Source organism: Delphinus delphis, chromosome 6, assembly GCF_949987515.2.
Source record: "Delphinus delphis chromosome 6, mDelDel1.2, whole genome shotgun sequence".
NCBI classification, from domain to species: Eukaryota; Metazoa; Chordata; class Mammalia; order Artiodactyla; family Delphinidae; genus Delphinus; species Delphinus delphis.
Window position 1 is genome coordinate 94430305 of NC_082688.1, and position 16874 is coordinate 94447178.

Genomic DNA, 16874 nt, shown 5'->3' on the forward strand with positions numbered 1-16874 from the left:
TCAATCAAACTTGAAGGTAGAAACTTTTGGGATATGGAAGGTCTTTAAAATACCTACTTCTGCTTCCCTTATCTGGGATTCACATCCCAGTTAGTGGTCAGCTAGAATTCTAACCACATTGGAGGCCACCACTACATGGCTTCTTTTATCAGTGGCAACATACCCACCCCAGGTATTGATAATTAACATAGGGATGTTAAATATGGACTCTCATTGGGGGTATTAGGGCCATTAGAAATATATGATTGCCTAAATTATTTTAAAGACACACTTCACCTGTGGAGTCATATGAACTGTAATGTATCTCCTTGTTAATACGTTTTTTAAAAAATAAATATCTGTGCACAGGAAAAAAATACCTACTTCTGCTTCTCAGGAAACTCCTGAAGATTGTGTTCCACCAAAATGATGGCGTGAACTAAGGGAGAGAAAGCATGGAATACAAAAAACACGGACTCAAAGATTAAAAGAAATGTGAATGGAAGCACAGAGCAGAGCACAGAGCATAAGAAATGAATCCTTGAGAAACAGCAACCACCAGCTGACCAAAATTGTGCCCAAATTTCCAGCCCAGGTTCATATCACCTAGGTGGTCCCAAAACACAAAAGCTGAGAATTTACCTTAAATTGTCCAAACACCAGTTGCACCCTAGGTTTCTGACAGAAGCAAAGGCAAATTCTCTGTGAAAGAAAGTACCTTCTCCCTAGGCCTCAATTAATCTCCACAAATAATTTTTCAAGGACAATGAGTGGATCACATCCAATGTAGCCAAATACACAAGGAAGCCAGGCACCATGAGCAAGAAGCAATGGTAACACTCAGACAACATAAGTGTACATTAAAGACTTCATAAGGTGCAATTAACACAGCAAAACCACATATAAAATATATATCGAGTATTTTCAAAGAAATATAAAAATAAAGGACCTCAAGGTAACAGGAGACTTTAAAAAGTAAAGGTGTCAGGAGTCCCTGAGACCCTCTGGGTGCAGGGCTTTGTTAGGAGGGCTTCCAGGACTCGCATGTGATCACAGCTAAGATTTATTTGAATGAAAGATAAAAAGCAAAGTCAGCAAAAGGAAATGGCACATGGGGTGAAGGAAGAAAGGCTGGGAGAAATGTGTTGACTTTTAGGAGGATTCTTTTTCTAGGCATTTGTGTGATGATTTTAACTTTAAAAAAAAGCATACTAATTAACTTTCAAGATGACTCAAAGGTGGGAAGGACTGCAGCAATGCTAAAGGGTGGCTTAGAGATGGATCCAAAACTTCATCTCATCTCCCACTAGCATTCCCTAAGGAAACGTTGTAATCTTAGTAAAAGCAAGACAGATCACCCTCCTGCCCATTTCCAACAATATTGCCAGAGGATCTGCAGCCTCTGTTTAGACAACAATGGATATTTTGTTGGTTATTTGCAGTAAAATTAAGTCCAGTGGTTAACAAATATAACCATAATAAAAATCTTGCACTTGGAATAAAAATTTCGTGGCAAAAATAAATGGAAGAGAATGTCCCAGTGGAAAATGCTGAGGGGCTCCAACCGAGTGTAAATGCTTCCTATCACCTTATTTTTCTCCATGGCAATTATAATCTAACACACTATATATTTTATTTTATTAATTGTATTTCGGTTCAGGTACAGCTTTTTAAAACAGGCACTGTTAGCCACTGTTACCAAGAATGTGAGGGGCTTGCAACTTTTATGGGAAAATTTTAAAGAGGGTTAACAGAAAAAAGGGGGAAGGGGAACCACGTAGGTGTTTTTAAACTATTTTAAAGACTACGGAGAAGGATGAAACTTTAATTAGGATGAAACAGAACCGTTCGTGGGTAAGAAGGACGCAAGTTTAACTCACTGTCAAGAACCTTGTAAATAATTAAAGCCCTCAGAAAACTGAATTGTTGGACAGGCTGGTCTCACCCAAAGGTGCGCTATAAAATCTGATGTTCACCTAAGGCAGAAGCCACCTGGCAGGATGACAGGGGCCTTCTGATCACCAGTCAGCAGAAGCGTCTTGGGTTGGTAACTGGGAATACCCGCACAGTGAACAAGATTCTCTTCCCAAGCAATTGCACGGCAAATGAGCGTGCCCCTGATTGCCTGTCGGTCCTTGGAAGGATCAGGCAGCAGGCAGGCCAGGTGGCAAGAGGCTCCTGTTGTTGGCCGCACGCCCTTTTTTGGTATGAGGCCCCCTTGTCCAGGCCTTCTGCGCCCGGGAATTGGCAAGGATCGCCCACCTGGCTCCTCTCTCTTCTCCCCTCCGGCCTCCCGCCTTGTAGGCCAACCCCGCGGGCTGGGTTCCGGCGCGCTCCGGCCGCCGCTGCCCTGCCCTGGGCGCTGGGGGCGCACATGGCACACTGGGCGGTCGCGGCGCAAGGGCTGCGGGGCGGTCCCAGGGCGGTGGAGCGCGGCGGCCTGGAGGAAGCGCGGGGCCTGCCTGGGAGCGTTAAGGAAGTTGCCCAAAATGAGGAAGCGCCATGCACTGGGCGACTGAGGCGACTCCGGCGGCGGGAGCAGCGAGGAGGAGGGGGCTGCTCGGCGCGGCGCCCAGAGCTGCCCCCTAGTTCGCGCCAGTCCGGTTCCCGGAGACCCGCGCCCCGCCCTAGCCTCACCTGATACAGGTAGGTGTGGCCGCTTGCTCTCTCCGCTTGGGCAGTCGGGACGCACCTTTAGGCTTGGGAAGGCGGCGTGGAAGGGGAGAAGGCGCCGAGAGAGGGGAGGATGCGGCCCTTCCTCCTTGGCCCGCGCAAGGTCTGTGCGCCTATGCTAACCCAGACGGGTACGCCTAGGGCCCTCCTGCTTTGATAATCGGAGGGAACATTTGATAAAATTTTTCTATTGAAAACTAGTCATTTGTGCCAGCTTTTCTCCTAAAACTAGTTAGTGCCTCTTGGGGTCCAGCTTTTGTACGGGGAGCCGGGCCCGTGGGTGGGGGCCTGTGCCGAGAAGCCAAAACTTCAGGTGCTGCCGCGAGCGCAGGAAGTGCGGAAGCGGCTGGGTCCTGGGAGACTTAGCTGGAGTCCGCAGGCACAAGAAACTCCGTGTCGGGGTCTCGGAAAGGACACATTTTCGTTTGGCCATTCACAGAATGCACTGGAAAATTCCACTGTATTTGTCGAAGTGACTCAATGTAGGGATGTTTATATGCCTGCAAAGGTTTTATTCATACTTTTACTACAGAAAGAAAGAGCAGTTGCATAAAACCATGAAAGTTTCTGAACCACTACGAAAATGTAGCATCATTGCCCTTTTTTCCACATTTTCATGGTAAAATAACTTCATCAGCCAGTGAATGACTTGAAGAGCAGTGAAGTTTTGTGTAGTCAAATGTGAATTTGAATTAAAGATATTTTTGGTCATATTATGGCTTCAAAACCTTAAACCCACCTAAATAACGATACAAAAGCGAATTTTTTTTTTTTTTTGGTTTGTTTGAATATCAAGAACTAGCAAGACAATCATTGGAGAAGTTAGAGTTTCAGTCTTTTGGCTGTTTGAGGGGCAGTTGCTTGGGAAAGAGAATCTCATTCACGGTGCAGAGTCTTCCCACTCATTAACCCAAGACGTTCCCGACTGGTGATCAAAAGGCCCATGCCATCCTGCCAGGTGGCCTTTGGAAACAGGATTGCAGGTTATTTTAATGAGTTTGCTTGACTTGCCATAGATTCCCGTTTAACCCAAGTAAAACTGTTGACTGGAGATGTTCATTTTCTTAAACCCTGGAGGCATTTCAGTGTGTAATTAAGACTTGGAGATGTAATTTAAAGACTTGGAGATTCAAATTGTCACATGTGAATCTTCACGTTAAAAAAGAAAAATCATGGGATGATGGAGAATTCCTGAAAGAAATGGAATTGATTCTAGTATTTGTTTTCTTTGTTTTAGTAAGAACAAATTCATTGCTGTTACACAGGTGGCATTTTACTTAAATGCAATTTAATTCACTGATGTGCATATCACGTCTCCCTCTCCCTGCAAAAAAAAAAAAAAAAAAAAAAAGGCCAAACAGTGCCTGGATATGTTTGTCTTTGAGGTAAAAGGTTTAAATACTTGTAAAGTATTAGGTATTTTAAGTGAGAAATCTTGTCTACTAAAAATATTTTATCAAATTATTTTGTTCTGTCTGCATTGAACTTTTGATCTGTTTAGGGAAATTTTGCGCTAAAATAGAAACATTTATATTCTTTGTATTTGGAGTGCTTCAATATGTAGGATTTTGTAAATCATCTTAATAACCAGAATGTTTTTAATGTTTTAAGCCAAGGATAAAAGTGAGGTGTATATTTTAGCTCTTTATCTTTCCTGAGGGATGAAATTGTCAGAAAGATAATTTTATCCCTAGATTTGCATTTCAGAAATAAGTTACCTTAGCCTTCTTTAGGTTCATATTTAGTATTCTAAGTGCAGGTCTGATTTCTCTATTAAACCAAAGACTTCTTAGTAGGACATCACTTAGCACATAGCATATCCATAATCATTATCCAAAACCCTTGTGCCAAGATATGTTTTGGAATTCAGGGTTTTTGAGAATTTAGAATTCAAATTTAGAATCTGAATTTCAGCCTTGAGAAAGGCATTTCTCAGAATTTAGAAAGGTTTGCATACATACTGATGCCATATGTTACACACCACTCCAACACAGCCTGGGCAGCATCCTATAATCCCACATGTTAATATTTCTGCACAAACAGTGTGAAAAGTCTCACTAAGTGGAATAAAGAGAGGCTACAAATAGCCGTGTGTCAATGTCACTAAATGAGGTTCCCTATAAAACTCACCAAAAAACCTTGTTTTTCAGCAGTTTTTGGAGTTAGGGCTATGGGACTGATTCTGTATTAGATTCTGTCAAGCTACCGATTTCTTTTGAAAGCAAATTAGATTTCTACTGCCCAACAACTCACACTTTCCAGTAATTAGATGGGTAGTTCCCCCCTTTCCAGGAAGCCTGAAATAGCAAGACTTTCCTGAATTTTCAGTGATAACAATCAAAATACAGATCCTCCAAGTGAGAATATGATGTTTCATCCTTACTGAGAGACTTTCCAACAGCAAAGTTTCTGACAGTCTGATTCTAGAGAAAGAAGGCAGTAGTTACTTAAAGAAGGGCTATTACCACCCTTCACAGCTACATGGCCTTGGAAGAAATACTGTTTCCTGTTCACTTTGCAGCTCATTCTATCTCTGTCTGTTATCTGTACCTAAGGAATGGCCGGGTACTTTGTACAATCTGAGCTAACTTTTGCTTTCTCAGCTTTTCACCAAATAGATTTTTTTTCCAACGGTTCCCTAACTCACCACCACCCTGCCCCCCAACACTTTCTTCCACTTCTGGATTGATTTAGCTGCAAATGAGTGGAGAGAAAATTAGGAAATTAGGCCTTTGGGTAAGAAATTTTTTAAAAATGTCTGCACACTGAACATTGCTTTTCTTTTACAGCAGTTGAAATCAAAAGGCAGAGTCTTAAAGAGAGATTGTAATTAAATTGTCTGACTTAATTATATCTTACCATCTTACTCTTCTACCTTGGAATTGAACAAGTTGGGTTTTCTTTTTTTTCCACTCAGAAAAAGAGAGTTTTTTTAAACTGAGGAATTGTAGGAAGATTTAAAAAAACTAGGCTGATTGGATTTTAAAGGAAAAATTTATTCATTCATTTTGACTTTATATTAGCAGGAAAGTTTTCTACTAGCTTATAATTTTGTCTGGCAAAATGTTAGCCTGCGTCGGTTTGAATTTTTTTTTTTTTTTTACTTTAATAAGAGTTATGTAAGTTTTGCCCTATGAATCCTGAAAGGTGGTTGCATTGGAATCTTAAGTATAGTCAAATTTAGCCACTGCCAAAAATACCAGTAGAAGAAAGAATATTTAGTTTCTATTATAGTGGGTTTAACAACTCAAAAATGACTCTTTCTTTATTCTTTTATTTCTGGGAAACTGTGTATTTGTTTTGGTGGCTGCCAGAGGCTGATGATGGGAAGAGGAAGGTGAGGATGATTTAGAATATTGTTAACACCTCAATTACTAAGGGGGATATACTGAAAGCTTTTATGATGGACAGTATCTGGTAAGCAGCATCCTCTGTCCTGGGGGTACCTGTCTCTGACCCTGGAGTCCTGGCTCCTGAAACTGGAGAAGGCAGTATCCCTTAGTGCTGTGCTGGAGCCCTGGAGGGGAGCACAGATGTGGGAGGACACTGGGCTTGCAGATTGGCATGCTGAGTGTCACATCTTTGATCTGAAGAGAGTCTGGGCAGGCAGCAGGATTGACAGGAGAGTGTAGGGCTGATGTCAGGGTCCGTGAGGCTCAGGCCTGGATACAGTCAATGGGGGGAGTGTGGAAGGAAGGAAGAGGGCCAAGGGCCAAGTGTTAGGAAAAGTCACAATTTAAATATTGGTTTGTTTAGTTATACTCAGAATGGCTACAAAGAGCATTTGAATGTCCAACAGTTAACCTCCTACATTGCCACTCCATCTTTTTGTCTTGGTCAGCCCAACAAGTTATTAAATCTATCCGTTTTCTGTTCAGTTGTCATGGAAATTTTTTGGTGGGACCAGAGTTAATCTTTCTTTTTATTTAATTTCAATTTATAAGAATACCTTCCAATGCTCTAGTACTGCTCCCCAAAAGCAATCTTTTAATCTTTTTAGCTCTTTCTTCTAGAATTTTCTTTCTTATTTCCTGATGTTATGTTCACTTGCACTTTTTTTTTTTTTTAATGTATCAGTTTTAGACAATGTCTCCTGACTTCCTACTCTGATAAATAAGTGCATGGCAGTCCTAGACTCTTATTACTCAGGATAATCTTTCTACAGTTTAGGGTTAAGATGCTATTTGGTGTTTGTTTACCTTGCTGTGGTTATATTTACTGCTAGAGCACAGTATATAATATAGTTCCATTTTCTTTCATTTACTCCATGTTGTTTTTCCTGGTGTAAACTCTTGTTTCATTTTTGTGTTTTCTCAGTTGGTCCTGTACCTGTTACAATTCTCTCCCCAGCTCTCTGACACAAAGCTAAACACCCCCCACTTGACTCAGTTTCCCACTGAGTCAAATATACCAAGCAACCTATCAGTTCCACTTCTCTCTTTTTCTGGAACCCTCCGCCTCCTTATGCCAGTCTGACGGTTTCTTTTCAGTCTTGCTACACACCTATTAATAACTGAAGCATATTTTGGGGAGTTGGTTAGCTAAATATATTTTCTGCAAGTTGCTGCCCTGTATACTTTTTGGAGTCTTAACATAACTCTTATCAACATTCATGTAGCTTTCAAATCCATTGTAAATCCATTGTCATAATTGTTGAAAACATTTTCCCCAAACTTTTGATTTCTATGGATATTTGCTCATTTATATAACTTATTACTTTTTGTAACTTTTGGAACTTTTATAATTTCTCCCGTCAGGACATATTCTGAGTCATGCTTCGTGAAAGATTACTTTTAGCTCCAATTTAGCGGTCAGCAGCTACGTTTTAAATCAGTCTCAGTGTTACCTCTGTATTTGCTCTGACCCTGATGGTTTATTATCTGATTGATGGGAATATGTATTTTCCTGGGACTAGGGAATCCACAGGGCTTTAATCAGATGGCCAGCCTCGATTCCCTGGATTTCTGAAGTGGGTGCTGTGCAATTTTAAATGGTATTCCCGAGGAAGCTTTCCTTGTTGAAGTGAGTGAAATGAGAGACAGAATAAAGTTGAGTAAGCAGGGTAACTGTCGTGGGCTTGTTCAGAGCCGTTGTGCAGGTGTTGTGCATGGTCAGGACATACGTCACTGAACTCTTACACCCCTGTGGTCATAGGATGCATTCATTGGTTCTTGGAGCACCTTGGGGACCAGGACTTCCGAAGTCCACTTTGGGAAACACTGGGTAACCTGCTACCCCTTTACAAGATCCTCGGGCTTTGCTTAGGTGGAGGCAGAATACCTCTTAAATGCTAAGAGTATTTTTTTAAAATTAATTAATTTATTTTTTGGCTGTGTTGGGTCTTCGTTGCTGCGTGTGGGCTCTCTCTAGTTGCAGCGAGCAGGGGCTACTCTTCGTTGCAGTGTGCGGGCTTCTCATTGCGGTGGCTTCTCTTGTTGTGGAGCATGGGCCCTAGAGCGCATGAGCTTCAGTAGTTGTGGCGCTTGGGCTCAGTAGTTGTGGCTCACGGGCTCTAGAGCACAGGCTCAGTAGTTGTGGCGCATGGGCTTAGTTGCTCCCTGGCACGTGGGATCTTCCCAGACCAGGGCTCAAACCCGTGTCCCCTGCATTAGCAGGCAGATTCTTAACCACTGCACCACCAGGGAAGTTCCAAAATGCTAAGAGTATATGAATCACTTGATTGCCCTAATGCTTCAAAGTCACAGTCACTGAATATTTTTATCAACAGTGGTTGAGAGTAGGGGGGCTGAGGTCCCACTGGGTTCAAATCTCACTGTGTTTTCAAGCTACTGTTTTTAGTTTTTGTAGATGGAAGGATTACAGGGGATTTCACTGTGATGTACGGTGGAGATCATGCATGCAGTGCCCATACCTGGCCTGTGGTTAGAACTGGCATAACTGTCACAGTCTCTCCCAGGTGGGTGGCTCTGGGAGTCTGCGCCTGTAGTCTTGGCTGGAGGCTAATAAGAGCAGTCCCAAATAGGTCACAGATGAGTAAGTACTGTCTCTGAAGTTAGTTTCTCTGGCCTGCAAGATGGGAGAACTTTCTATCATTTTCTTTTTGAAAAGTGTTAAATTGCATAACTGATGTCTAAGTACATATCCATTGGTGAAGAATTCAGATATAACAGGCGGCATTGAAGCCCTCCTTAACCACCACCCTCAGCCCCAGCCCATCCCCACTGAGAGAGGGCAACTTGGTGCATATTCTTCTAATCTTTCATCCTGTGCATTCATGCATGTGTATATATGTGTGTATTTTTAGACGATGTAGTGGTGGTGGTGGTGGTGGGGTGTGTGTGTGTGTGTGTGTGTGTGTGTGTGTGTGTGTGTGCCTTCTTAATACCAATATCATCCTGCAACTTTCTTTTTTGAATCAACAGTATTGGGGGAGCCCTTCCTATCAGTGATCATCGTGCTTTATTCCAGGGTGAAAAATGATTGTTTATTGCTAGACATTGAGGACTTTTTTCTAATTTTTGATACTGTAAACAAAGCTGCAGGGAATGCACTTTTTCTTTCATTCTTTCCCTCTGTTTTACCTTTTTCATTGTATTTCATGGAACTGACAGGTTAATTACTTTCTTAAGAAAGATCTTCAGCCCTGTCCATCCTGTTATTCAGGCCATCTATTGAGTCATTTATATTTTAGCAAGCACTGAAAGTAGTTAATTATTTATTTTTTAAGTGATACATTAGGCTCTTGCCTAATACTCGTTTTTTTTTTTTTTCTAATATTTGTTTTTATTACTGGTTCCAGCGTAGATGTTCTCTTCTTGCTCCATGACCTCTGTCTTCTTTGGCACCTACTCATCTGTTTGCCCATTGGGTGCCTTCCTTTGTGCGGTTAGCTTTCCTGATGTGCTTGGTACTTCTAGGATGTATGCTGGTCTTGTTTTTGAGGTGCCCTACAAGTTAGTCTTTTAATGCTGTGTGTGTTGCATGGCCCTCTTGTAACCTGTCCCCCATGAGATGTGAGGAAGGTGAGACGTGAGCAGGGCAGGACGAGCCAGTAACCAATGGGGGGGTCGGTGCAGGTGCTCTCTGTTCTTCATGGATGTGGCCATACCCTGCTTCTTCAAATGCACGTCTTTCCTACAGAGGGACTCCTGTTGCTCTTAAGGGTGCCAGCAGCTGAGGAGTTGGAGAGGGCTTGGCTGCCTGCCTGCTTCCCGCTCTGCTTCTCCCTCACCCCATCCCACCCAGGCTTTGTCATTTCCAAGGCACCACACCCTTGGCTCTTCACAGCCATCCCCAGCTGCCTGCACTTAGGCTGTGGTTTCTCTCTTCAGTTTGAGCCCATCTCGCTCTGCTTCCTTCAACGATAGCAGTAGTTTCCAGCCCACTAGTAATATGCCTCCTTTGCTCCCCAGCGTGGTTATGGATTTATATTCTATGTTATTTTCAATGCTGTTTCTTTTCTTTCTCTGCATTTATAGCTGCTGTATTTACTTGAAGGGCAAGTCCACCACTTCCTTTTTTCCTTTCTTTTTTTTTAGCAACACCAATCAGCTGATGGTCATAGCTGTGAAGGAAGTGACAGGGAGGAGGGAGAGGAGCTCTCTAGAGCAGGCATGAATGGCAGGCTTGGGGCTTCTTTGGTCTTCACTGTTGCCCTGAGAGCTGGGCCAGCCATCCTGTAGCTTAGGCAGGAAGTGTGTCCAAGGAGAGGGCTGCAGTGGTCAAGTCTGTACTGATTATTAGGAAATTGCTAGTCCCAAATCATAAGTTTCTTAGAAACATGTTTAAGGACAGCAGAGATATTAGAGGGAGAAAGGATCTTGGAGAATGTCTAATTCAACCTGCTGGTAAGCAGTGAGGCCCAGAAAGGTAAAGTGACTTTCACTTATCCAGCTGCTAAGTGATGGTGCTGTGATTCGAAGCCGAAAACCCAGGTGTTTCTAATCCAGAACCAGAATTCCTATCCACTACTCCAATGAGGAACAAAAAGGGACCTGCCATCATGCCTGGTGGTGAGAAGATTTCAAGTCCTATCAGTGGAGACAGGAGCCTGAGAAGGCAGCCGGAGGGCATAAGCCCAGTTTGACGTGTCGATTCACTCTTTTACCAGGAGTTTTAGAAAACTTATTATTATCTTTATAGCTTTGTGTTGAGAAATTAAGCAAATTCAGTAGGAATTGGACAAAAAAATCCTGAATCAATGACAGGTTAATATGAGAATATCTGATGTTTTTGCATACGTCTCCTTCCAACACAGATTGAGCTGACTTTCAAATTTACCGCCCAAAGGGCACTAAAGTAATGTGAGAAGCTGGTTTAAAAGGACGCACCAAGCCTTTGTCTGCACATCAGGCCTGCATCTCTGTGGCTGTCCCCACACAGGACAGAATTGCTACTCTCTGCACACATTACTGTCCCTAGAGTTGGGGAGGGGACATACATGGGGTCCTGAAGGTTGGAATGGAGGAGATAAAGGAAAATTTCAAAAGTAGTTCTATTCCATGGTGGAAACACTTGTGATGCAGGTGGGATTTCAGTGGCTCAGTGAAAGAAAGGCAGCTTGACAACTGCAAAAAAAGATGCCTTCTAGAATGAAGATAGAAAAGTCATGTATGATTTCCCCAAAGGAGCCAATACCTGCAAAGATGTGTGCACGATATTCTTTCTAGATTATCCCTTCTAAGAAAACTCTGGGAACTGTCAGTATCCATTAATAGAGGAATGGTGTATTAGTTTGCTAGGGTCGCTGGAACGAAGTACCACAGACATTTATCATGTCACAGTCCTGGAGGCTGGAAGTCTGAGATCAAGGTGGGCAGGGTTGGTTTCTTCTGAGACCTCTGTCTTTGGCTTGTGGACATCATCTTCTCTCTGTATCTTCACATCTTCTTCCCTCTATTGCATGTGTCTGTGTCCTAATTTACCCTTTTTATAAGGACATCAATCATAGGGGATTAGGGCCTACCCTAATGACCTCATTTTAACTTACCCCTGTAAAGACCCTATTTCCAAGAAAAGTCCCATTCTGAGGTACTGGGGGTCTGGACTTCAACATATGAATTTGGGAGGGGAAACAGTTCCTCCCACAGCAGGTGGTTAAGTGGAGCCTGGTCTCTCCTCCCAAGTGGCCTTGCTGTGCTGCCATTGAGAGCACAAGAGAGCTCTCCGGTATCATGATGGAGAGATTTCTAAGCCAGCTGAAGTGAGCTTTGTGCACAGATGGTTATGGAACATGATGTACGTGGACACCACACACAAAACTAAGCAAATTAAAATGCTCAAGAAACAATTGTGCTTCCACCTTAGATTAGCATTATTTTTAAGAAAAGAAACCTATGAGACCCAGAGAAAAAAATGAAACATAAGAATGATGAGGAGAGACAAATTCTGTAAGATCTTAAGGCAAAACTGCAATGGAAAGTGGGGCAACAGACACAAATTTCACATGGAAATTAGTGCAAAGCAAGGGTGGCCTTTCCCATCAGTCAGGAAATGGAGCATGGGTTATCAATTAATGGTCTTGGGAAAACCAGCTGATAATTTGGGAAAAATAAAGCTTTGCTCTGTATACCAAAATAAGTTCCGAATTTAACAAAGAATAAAAATATAACAGTGCAATCATAAAAGTGCTAGAAGAAAACAGGTGAGTTTTAAAATAATTGTGGAGTGAAGGCCTTTATAAATATGGTAGGAAATATGGAGCCATAATAGAAAACAGTTGATAAGTATGGTTTTCTAAAATTGTAAGCAAGTCCTTATACAAATGAAAAATATATATAAATAAGTGAGGGAAAAAACCTATAAAATGTATTTATTTTCAAGGTCTGTGGTGAAGGACCAGTAGCCTTCATATGCAGTGAGTTCTTTCAAATCAATGAGAAAAATAAACACACTCCAATACAAAGATCAGTCAAGGACGCGAACAGGCAACTCAAAATGTAAATGAACCGAAAGCACACAAATATGCTTTGCCTCTGTGTAATCTTGCATTGATTTAAGGGTTTGCTGTGTGGTGAGGTGTGGGGAAAAGAGACACTCCCACAGGTCAGCACCAGCAGGGCAGTTGGGTAACGTCTTCTGAAATGTAAAGCGCACATGTGTTTTGATTCAACAATTTCACTTTTAGCAACTTATTGCACACATAACTTAACAAAGGTGGGGAAATATATGTGCATACAGTAATTCATTGCAACATTTTCTTTTGTAATAGCAAAGAAAGAAGGAAGGAAGGAAGGAAAGAAGGAAGGAAGGGGGGGAGAGACAGAGAGAGAGAGAGAAAGAAAATAAAGAAAGAAAGAGAAAAGGAAGGGAAATATGTATCATGCCTGGTTAAATAAACTATGGTATATCCATGCATTGGAATCATATGTGGCCTTTTTAAACATGTGGAATCTTGTAGACCAAAAAATAAAGATGTCCAAGTTATATTCAGTGAAACAGCAAAATGTAATATATTGCTATATTTTTAAAAACACATACATGCACATAGCCATGTAGGCTCTATTGGAATGTTATTTACTACATATAGATGCAAGTCTGCCTATACCGATGTGTGTGTGTAAATATGCAGAGAGATCCAGAAGCAAAGTTACCAAACTGTGAGTAGCAGTTGTCTGGGGAAGGCAGTAAGGGAATTGGTTTTGAGAAAAAAAGTGCAATGTACATTTTTACTCTGCATACAGATGTTTGCAGTGATCATGGTAAAATGAGGTTTGCTTGGGGGTCTGGGGGCTAAGTAGGATGAGACCAGGAAAAGAACTAATTCAGCAACAAAGCATCAGTCATGGCTGTTGGGACCATTCTGTCTCCAAACAAGGCATTAGGCTTGGAGAGGTTGGGTGGTTTGCCCAGAGTTATACAGTCGAGGTTCTCAAGTGTGCCTGTGCACAGCCGTCACCCGAGCTTGTCTGGCCCACTGATGCCCAGCCTGCCTCCAAAGTTTCTGATGTGGTCTAATGTGTGACCTGCCTTTGGAAATTCATGATTAAGGCCTCCCCACCAAGTACAGCAGCCAAGGTTGAGTACCACTGGTTTAGAATGAGTTAATGGGATTGTATAGCACACAGGCACATCCTTCAAGCCTCATGCAATTTCCACCAAATTTGAATGTATTGGTACACTGGGTATAGTGGCAGCTGTGTGTGCCTTTGACTGTAGGGACTTTGGGCATATTAGCTGGTGCATCCCCACTTTGTGTGTGTATGTGTGTGTGTGTGTGTGTGTGTGTGTGTGTGTGTGAGAGAGAGAGAGAAAGAGAGAAAGAGAGAGAGAGAGAGGGAGAGAGAGAGAGAGACTGAGAGAAGGAGAATGATTGAGAGAGAGAACTCACATGTTTCTATGATGCAAACACTCCATTCCTTGGGAACGTGGATTCATAAAGTCTGGAGGCCTGTGGCAGTTACAGAGGCAGGCATTTGAGGGAGGATGTCAGCGTGTTCTCAGCACACTGCTGTGAGACTTGTGGGAGGTGAGCGCGTTGAAACAATTCTCAGAGAAAGAATGTGCGCACTGGTCTGATAGAAAAGCCACCAGTAACATTTTCTACCCAAGATAAACTGAATGATTTCCATCTCTCAGATTAGTTCTTAGTGTGACTCCAAGTCCACTGTACTTATCTTCTGTCATCTGCCTGTTTCATGTGAGATGGTTTTTCTCAAGAGAAGGACGTGAATGAACAGTCTCGCTGTGGGTGGAGAGCCAGGGCCTGGGTTTCTTGGTGTCTGTGACTTCTGGGCCTCGAAGCCTGCAGCAGATGGTGACAGAGGGGCCGCTCCCGCTATGGGCCATTTGGGGACAGTCTGTGGCTGGGCCTCCCGGTACTGACCCTGTCCGTCCAAGCACACACGTGGGAGCACCATGCAGCACTCACATGGGGAGACCCTGGGGCTCACCAAGGGCACCCACATCTATATTTTGTAATAAAACTTCTAGGACTGTAACCCATAAACATCCAGTTCTGAAAGCCCCTCTGGGGGCAGTGTGGGTGGCGGAAGCAGACCAGGCACACACCTCTGATGCTGTTACTGACCAGGATTCTTGGCCTCCTTAAGCAAAAGAAATTGATCAGAGGCCAGACAAGAAATTCAGGCAAGGCTTTATTGGGGCCCCTGCTGCAGCAAGGGGGAGCGGGAACAAGTTAACAGGTTCCCTTGCTTGCTCCCTGAGGTGGGGGGGTGAGCTGTTTCCTTATATGGGGTGACGGTAGGGGTAGGTCCGGGGGGTCAGGCCAGAGGGGTGACTTAGGTGGTCTGCCCACCCCTTTGGTGGTGCTGAGTGCAGGGGGCATGCGCAGTACCCTGCTTTTGCTCCCGATCCCCTGCTTTTGCTCCTGGCTCTTCAGAAGTGGCAGTTGGGGCTTCTTTGGTCTTTTTTGTACCTTCTTGTCCATAATTTGCCCCAACTGTACATGCACATGGTTATTTTTAGTCTCTTATAGTTTCTTTGTATTTTGTTCCTGGAGGAGACGTTTGTCCAGGTGTGAACATTGCAGCAAAGGGTCCCAGGTGTCGGGTCCCAGGTCCCGGGTCCCAGCCTGTCTCAATTCATCCTTCCTTGAAACTCCTTCAGCTCTGGCCACCTCATCTTCAAAACTAGGCCAGAAAGACCTGCCCCTGGGTGGTTGTGGCACCCAGAGACCCACTGTGCAGAGTGCCCATCAGAATGGCTTGCAAAGAGGTGCCCTGCAGAGCAGTCGTATTTGGGTACAGGAAGTCAAGGAGCTACGTAGCCTCTGGTTACCTGGGGATTGAAAAGGGGGTCTTCTGGGGACAAAACGATATTAGAAGACTTTATGGGAAGGTCACAGAAAGAGTGGCTCTGGCCCAAGTGTCATTTGACTCTGAAGCAAATGAGTGTCTATTCCCTGGCAGTACACCTGGGAACCCTCCTGGGTTTTAACAGGCAGCCCTTAGGGAGCGTGCTCTCCTGTCCCCAGTGATTGGACAAGGATACCTTGCTCAGGGGTTCCTGGCAGCACTCTCACCTGAAGTGCTAAAATGCTGTGTAACGTTATTTTGGCCCTTGTCATATATTTTTACAACATCCGTTTGGAGACCATGCTGTGGACATTTTTGTGAGCTCTGTGCTCCCAGCATGGGGCCCACTGTGCATGTGTAGGTGCTCTTAAAGTCCCCTCCTTACATTTCAATATGTCACATAGGATTTGGATACAGTAAGCTAGATATTTGGAGTAAAATGTGTCTCTCGTTAATAGAAAGAAAACCTACAGCCCCAAGCTTGGCCCAAGTAGGAGAAACATCTGGAAGGGAGAAGTGTCTGGACCATACAGCTTGTTCCTCAGGGTGAATTTATAATATTCCCTTTGTCGACCTGCAATCCCATCACTTTGGTCCCAGGGAGGTGCTGCCTGCTGCTCCACCTCGGACACCTAGCCCAGGTGAGGACAGATGGCCTCTCTCCAGCTTCCCTGGCAAGGACCTAGAACTGTGCTGTTCAGAACATTGCCACCAGCCACATGTGGCCATTTACATTTCAAATACTTAAACTGAAATAAAATGTAAAAATCAGTTCTCAGTCACAATGGCCACATTTCAGGGGCCGCTAGCCACATGTGGCTGGTGGCTCTGTGTGGGACAAAGTAGAACAAACATCTCCATCATTGCAGTACGGTTTTGGGGACAGGTTAACTACTCTGTGTTACACCTGAGCCCCACGCGATTCTTCCTGGGGAGTCAGGAGACACAAGCTTCTACCCCCTCCCACGTTTCCTAGCCCTTGGTACCACTGCGTGTGGACGATGCATCATTACACTTTTCCATGTGTGGACCCCGGTTGTCTCCCATTTCCTTAAGAGGCTCTGACCCTGGAAGGTGGTGGTGGCATCAGAATGCCCACATCTTCAGATGAGACCCCAAGTCTTGTCCACAGGATCTGGCCTGGCTCTTTCATCCTCAACACAGTGACAGTCTCCTACTCACCACAACAGCTTCCACCAACACAGATACACAGCACACACCTACACGTGTGTGCACACGCACATGCAAACAAACCATGGCAGTCTGGGTAAGTGAGAGGTTACTTACTAATGAGTAACATAGGAAGGGAAATGGTTCCCAGTTGTTTTCTTGGAGCGGTCTAGTGGGAACCCAGCCTTGGAGAATACTAGGCTGCGGTTAAGCACCCTTTAATTCAGTATAGTTTCTGAAAGAATAAACTAGTTTTTTGTTCAAGAGGATTTAGAGGTAATGGAAAGAACTTTAGTACTGACTAATTTCTGTGCAGTAAAAAAAAAAAAAAATCCA

General features: G+C 43.6%; 2 protein-coding genes across 3 annotated transcripts in view; one reads left to right on the top strand and one right to left on the bottom strand.

Moving 5' to 3' along the window:
- Positions 1-2699, bottom strand: part of DIRAS2 (DIRAS family GTPase 2) — a 157990-nt gene extending 155291 nt beyond the window's left edge. The window contains exon 1 of the mRNA XM_060015098.1: positions 2617-2699. The gene's annotated coding sequence lies outside the window, so the exon portion shown is untranslated. The remainder of the gene's footprint in view (positions 1-2616) is intronic.
- The window catches only part of SYK (spleen associated tyrosine kinase), a 96824-nt gene continuing 82344 nt past the window's right edge, over positions 2395-16874 (top strand). For both annotated transcript variants that reach the window (XM_060015095.1, XM_060015096.1), the window contains exon 1: positions 2395-2625. The gene's annotated coding sequence lies outside the window, so the exon portion shown is untranslated. The remainder of the gene's footprint in view (positions 2626-16874) is intronic.